Consider the following 6912-nt stretch of genomic DNA (forward strand, 5'->3'; position numbering starts at 1 on the left):
AGATTTCCTTGTGATTATCTATTAATTACACAAATGCACACGCGTTAGTATAATAACCCAATATTTACATTAGTAATACCCTCCCCGAGACGACATTCCAACGAATACGTCGGGCAGAACCTCGACAGCCGTTACAGAACCCTAGATCAATCGGGCAGCGTATCTAATACATAACCGGGGATTATGATACTTACAACGAGGCAGAACTTTGTTAATTAGGGGGGTATTATGCCCGAGAATAGCTTATAGTATATAGAAATTCGAGAGAGAAAGAGATTGTGAGCGGTTTGGGACTGAAGCCGATCCCACCTATTTATAGTTGTGCTCTGACATCGGGTCGCGGCCCGCGAAAGAGAAAGAGAGGGTTGTCGCGGCCCGCAAGCTAGGTGTGTAGGGTCGTAGAGTTGATTGGTCATGAGTGTAGACTCGACACGTACGGGACACGTGGCGGCACAAGGCTCCGCCACTTTGCCCATCGCTCGCGCCCCGCGACAGATCCTAAGGGGTCTGTCGCGCCCCGCCAGAGACCATTTAATTTTGTTTTTAATTAATTTTAATAAAAATAAAGGTATTCGGGACCGGTTTTCGTATACAGGGTGTATTTTAAGACATATAGGGGCACTTTAAATATTTTAAGGGTGTCGGAAGATATTTTGGAGGGTTATTATAGTAGTTCATACCTGAGCTCTCAAGGTCTCGCACTAACCCAGAGTACAGATATCAATATAGTATATTCACCTGTAAGACTGAATCTAGGGAATCTTGATACGGGAGTATATTCTGAGGTGGGACACGCAAATAAGTTAAGTTCTTAAAACACTAAATCTCATATCTCGAATCAGTTGAAGTTTGTGTGAAAATTTAAGTGGACCAGTATACTGACAATCTAAGTGAATCGTTAAGAACTTAAAGTGTTTATAGCTCAACGGTGCTAGTGATTTGTCATATACTGATATGATCCTTTGATACGCACTCTAACAAAAATATGTCTATAAATATTTCTTTACTGCATTTCATTAAAGAAAAATTACAAAAAGATTTTCGGAGTGTTTTAGCATAAACTTTGAAAAAGACAAAAAGATTTTTTTTCTACTGAGTATGCTGGACATGTTTATGAAATTAATCAAGTTCATTAATTTGAAACTTGAGGTTTTTAAAAATGAAAAATTAAAAACAGTTTGTGAAAATCTCCAAGGTCATTAATTTGGACTTGGATGATAATCTATGAGGATTTTGGATGCTTCATTGTCAAATATATAAAAGTTATTTGATAGGGGGAGAGAGCTAGGTAAAGTTGTTCTTGTAATAAAACTAGGTTACAAATCCTGGATAAACCTAAAAGGCTTTAATTATCAAAATATCTATGATAAAAGCTAGGTTTCTTGATCCTAAAATGATTAGAAAGTCTCTCATGAGTGTTTTGAGTTGTCATATGAGTTAAGCCAGATGATGATCCTGATAGCTGAGTCTAAGGGGGAGTCTGGAGAAAAGCTAAAAGCAAGGGAAAGCGGGCAATCAAAGAGCCAGGTGACTATCCTAGAGGAGAAGCTGAAGAGAGAGAGAGAGAGTCTACCAAAATGGGAAGCTGAAGCAGAACGCAGATTCAAGAAAAGTTGTTAGAGCATTCGGGAGTCTGTGGTGCTAAAGATGTCAACACTTCTGGAAGACTCAGAGAGAGATAGAAAGCTACGAGATTGACTATAACAATATCCAAGGGGGACTCTTTGAGTGCAGTATGTCTATCGCTTCCGTCAATCACGTACCGTAGCTTAATCAGATGAGACAAGACCGGTGCTGAACTGAGCAAATCATAAAGATGATAGAAGATAAAGTCCATTCGTACGAATTGTCACACCCCAAAGACGTCGCATCAGAATATAAAACGTAGTGGTGACGGAAGTTGGTGCCCATTAATATCTTGCTGAACAATGCATCGAATTGTTGGACATTTTAACTTAACTAAAACATAGATTTTAAAATATAAAGTCTTAAAGTACGTTACAACCACACCATAGTTAAGTTGTCTTGATCCTTATGGATCTTATTACATTTGTACCAAATAGTTTTAAAAGTTTGTCCAACACATTAACAAACCAAACATGCATCAACAACCACAAGATACGCCATAATTCCCGAAGCCGAACTCAAGTACCTGAAGAAGACGTTAAAATCAAGTGTTAACACAAAGGAGGGTGAGTTCACATATTCAAATTTAAATAATTTGATCTAAGGAAAAACTTTCTAATTATGTGTTTATTATTAAAAACATCTATATAACTTTTAAGAAAGTTATTTCATTTCCTTATAAAAATTCACGGGTCAGCCGTCGCAAGCATTTCCGTAGAACCTTCCGACCATAGACATCTTCCCGAATTTACATATTAAATTGATAGAATCAAATGTTTGGACTCGTAAGTTAGCAAGACATTACGAACAATATATTAACTATGAAGGTATAATCAATGCTAGACAATGAATAGAATATCAATTCGTCGTTTGACTTGACACGGGGCAACCGGTCATGACGGGGTTGTCAACGCGATAGATCTACCAACAATTCCTCGCGTGCAATACTTAAATGATTAAACGACATTACTTGCGCATGGCCCATATCGAGGCCATCTATAATGCCTGCCTCACGTACAATATATATATATCCTACTAATAATGATAAATTTAATATATGATGTTGTACGAATTCCCTGAAATCCCCACCGAAATGTAAGCCTATGCCGATACTTACTCTCTTGAGATCAAGCAAATTTGTCCCAACTACACGGTCATTTTCTCTGAAACATCGTACCAATCCCCGTTTCTCCTCGAAACATATTTATTCACAAAAACTGTTTCTCCCTGAAACATATATATTTAACAAATCCATATATTTTCAATGAAAATATGCATTTTATATATCAAAAGGTATGTTTTATTCAAAAACACTATTAAACCCTTTTTAAGGCATTTTCTTCCCCCAAAACATATACAAAACAGTAAAAAGAGGGGGTTTAGTGACACTCACCTTTGGGTGCGTACTATAAATAGAGCAATCCCACAAATTGGTTTCTATAGGTCCTAATATAAGTAGGAACGATTTATCAATCAGTATATCACAAAATTCCTAAGTTTCTCTGTATCTTAGGATTTTCACATAACTTTGAGATTTTCTCAAAAAGTCATCATTTTAGATTATGTTAGCACGTTAATATATATATATGAGTTCATATATATATATATATACATATACATATATATATATATATATATAAAATATTTTGCGACTAGAACGATTTTATTGGTGACCATTATCATGTAAATCCGTTAACACTCCCGTTTATACGTAATATATCTACGATTTGCGCGTCGTAATATATGTACATAAACGTACACATAAACTAAATATCATAACACGCAAAATCTCGTTAACTTATTTATTTTATCATTTTTAAAGCATGCATACATGAAATAACTTATATGTATCAATTTTCATGCTCGATAAACAAGTTACACATTTAACGCGATTTTACCGACTCTACCGCTTTAAGCGTACAAGCGTACATGCATAGTCTAAATTCCCGCTATCATGTCAACACTTAGCATATTATCATATACACATATCCAAATCACATAACACATTTTAACACATAAGGTTCACCCATAAATAACCCATGCTAGTGTACATTGTAAAACACGTATTTTAGTGATTCGGTAACGTTTTCGGACGTCGGAAGTCACGTATGACTAACCAAACACCAAGTAAACTTAATATTAGTTAAAATACTTATATTTAAACTAAAAATATCAGTTTACTTACTAATTTAAAACAGTTTTATAAAAATCCTTCGAAAAGCAGATTTTTAACCGTTTTACCGCATAGTTTTGTGTTAAACGTTACCATAACCATCCCAACTCGTAATGACTTGATATTTTAACATAATACATGTTTTTTACTGATTAAAATAATGATTTTTATCAGATTAGAGCAGTTTTTATGTAAGTCACATAAATCATGCGATATCACGTATTTTACAACACTTAAAGCACCAAGTACAACATGCAAAGCTAGTAAACTTTATGACAAGGTTTTATACCATTTTAACACTTCAAATGATTATATTTTTAGTGTTTAGAATCTGATTAAAATTTATTTTTATCAAATCATTTTCTAATCATCATTTCATGATCATATTTTAACATGCATGTTCAAGTAAATGCATCTAATGCATCCATAACATGTCTAAATCATTTTGCATGAACTTGAATGCATCTAGACCTTCATTTAACTCATGTTTCAAATGTTCAAACATTCCATACTTCACATCATCATCATCATCATCTACTCATTTATTCATAAATGCAAGACATATGCTTATATCCTTACACATTTAAGACATTAATCATCAAAATTTCACATGCATGCATACTTATACATATATACACGGCTCATATATACATACACACATATGATTCCAAAACTTGACTTTATTATGTTCATCTTTTAATCATATGAACTTTTATAAGTTACCTTTTGATTCAAGAACAAGAGAAACTTCCATCATCATCAAGAATCAAAAACAAAGTTTTTAAAGTAAGTTTTATACCTTCAAGTTTTTGAATGATTTTTCAGTAAAGATTGATGATATGGAGCTTGATTGTTGCTTGAAACACCTTGTAATCACCTCTGAACCTTCAAATGGACTTGTAAACACCTTGAAATGAACTTGGATCTTCAAGAAATGATTTGAAATTGAAAATGTATGGTGTTAGAGGGGTGTTCGACCGAGTTGTAGTGAGAGATAGAGAGTGAAGATTGTTTTTGATTTCTTTTCTTGGATTTGTAAAGATTATAGAAGATTTGAAAAGGCTTAATCATCATGTGGGTTCTCCAAGACCACCAAGTGGAAGAGAGAGAGAAACTTGTCTCCCCTAGTCGCCACCTCTCACATTACACACACATATATCCGTATATATACACATATATATATATATATATATGTATATATATATATATATATATATATATATATATATATATATATATAATCTAGGCCAAAAACTGGTATTTTGCTGGATACCGTGTATTTTATCTAGCTATTTAATCTCGTTTTTGTGCGTTTTAAATTATTTTTATCACCCTATAAAAATAAACTCGCCAAAATATTACTGAAATAATTATCAGTTGCCTTGATTGGCTACGTTGACAGTATTTTGTCAGATACGCGCAGTATTGCGCGGTACGCGCTTAAACTCGAAAAATAGAGTTTCTTAGCGTTTTAATTTATTTTTCTTTCCGGACATGATTAAAATTACTATTCTAATCATAATGAATTATTTTTAGGATTTTAACATTGATCGGGCGGTCACCGACGTTCGTTTCGTATTTTGTTCGTTACGCGATAAGCGTTTATCTTATTGTTGCCAACATAATTTTTATCAAAGTTTGGATTTACCAACACATCAAATATCACATATAAACATCAATATCAGTCAAATACAGCCTTTTTATTTATTCATGACACGTGTTACATTTGTACGGTACAACCTAAATAACCGGGTGTCACAGTCTCCCCCTGTTTAGGAAATTTCGTCCCCGAAATTCTACTCTACAGGTTTTATTTTCGCACTAGGTGGGAAGAGATGTGGATATTTTCATTGCATCTGGTCCTGTCATTCCCAGGTGAACTCAGGTCCACGTTTAGAATCCCAGCGGACCTTGACCAACTTAATCCTACTCCTCCTAAGCTTCTAAATTTTCCAATCCAGGACTTCTACTGGGTTTTCGATAAATCTCAATTTATCATCTACTCGAACCTCTCCAGGGGGGTATAATCAGTGTCTCATCCGACAGAAACTTTTTCAGATTGGAGACATGAAACACGTCATGAACTCCACTCAACTCCTGTGGCAGCTTGAGCCTATACGCGACTGATCCAACTCGAGATGCGATTTCAAAAGGACCTATATAATGCAGGCTTAGCTTTCCCCCTTTTCCAAATCTCACAACGCATTTCCAAGGCGACACCTTCAACATCACTCGATCACCAACCTGAAACTCCAACGGTTTCCTCTGGTTATCTGCATAACTCTTCTGTCGATCTGCGATAGCTTTCAACCTTCCCTTGATCTGGAAAACCTTGTCGGTGGTTTCCTGGATAAGCTCGGGTCCGGTCAATTGCTTCTCGCTGACTTCAGCCCAACAAAGTGGTGATCGACACTTCCTTCCATACAAGGCTTCAAACGGAGCGGCCTTGATACTAGCGTGGTAACTATTGTTGTAAGAAAACTCAGCCAAAGGCAAGTGAGTATCCCAACTTCCACCGAAATCAATCGCACACGCTCTCAACATATCCTCTAACGTCTGAATGGTTCTCTCACTTTGACCATCTGTTTAAGGATGATATGCAATACTCATGTCCAAATGAGAACCCAGCGATTCTTGAAGTGATCGCCAAAACCGAGAGTCAAACCGTCTGTTTCTATCTGAGATTATTGACACTGGTACTCCATGGCGGGTTACAATCTCGTTAAGGTACAACTGCGATATCTTCTTCGTATTGTCTGTTTCCTTAAGCGTTAAGAAATGAGCAGACTTTGTCAATCGATCCACGATTATCCATATCGTATCATGTCCACGCGACGTACGGGGTAACTTGGTGATAAAGTCCATCGTAAGATGTTTCCATTTCCACTTAGGAATCTCTGGTTGCTGCAGGAGCCCAGACGGCTTCTGATGTTCAGCCTTAACCTTCGAGCATGTCAGACATTTACTCACGTAAACCGCAATATCTCTCTTCATATTCGGCCACCAGTATAACTCTTTAATATCCTGATATATCTTGGTAGAACCTGGGTCAATAGAATATCTAGATTTATGAGCTTCGTTCAGAACCAGTTTACGTAGGTTACCTCTAAGCG

Source organism: Helianthus annuus, chromosome 11 (assembly GCF_002127325.2).
Source record: "Helianthus annuus cultivar XRQ/B chromosome 11, HanXRQr2.0-SUNRISE, whole genome shotgun sequence".
In the NCBI taxonomy this organism is placed as follows: domain Eukaryota; kingdom Viridiplantae; phylum Streptophyta; class Magnoliopsida; order Asterales; family Asteraceae; genus Helianthus; species Helianthus annuus.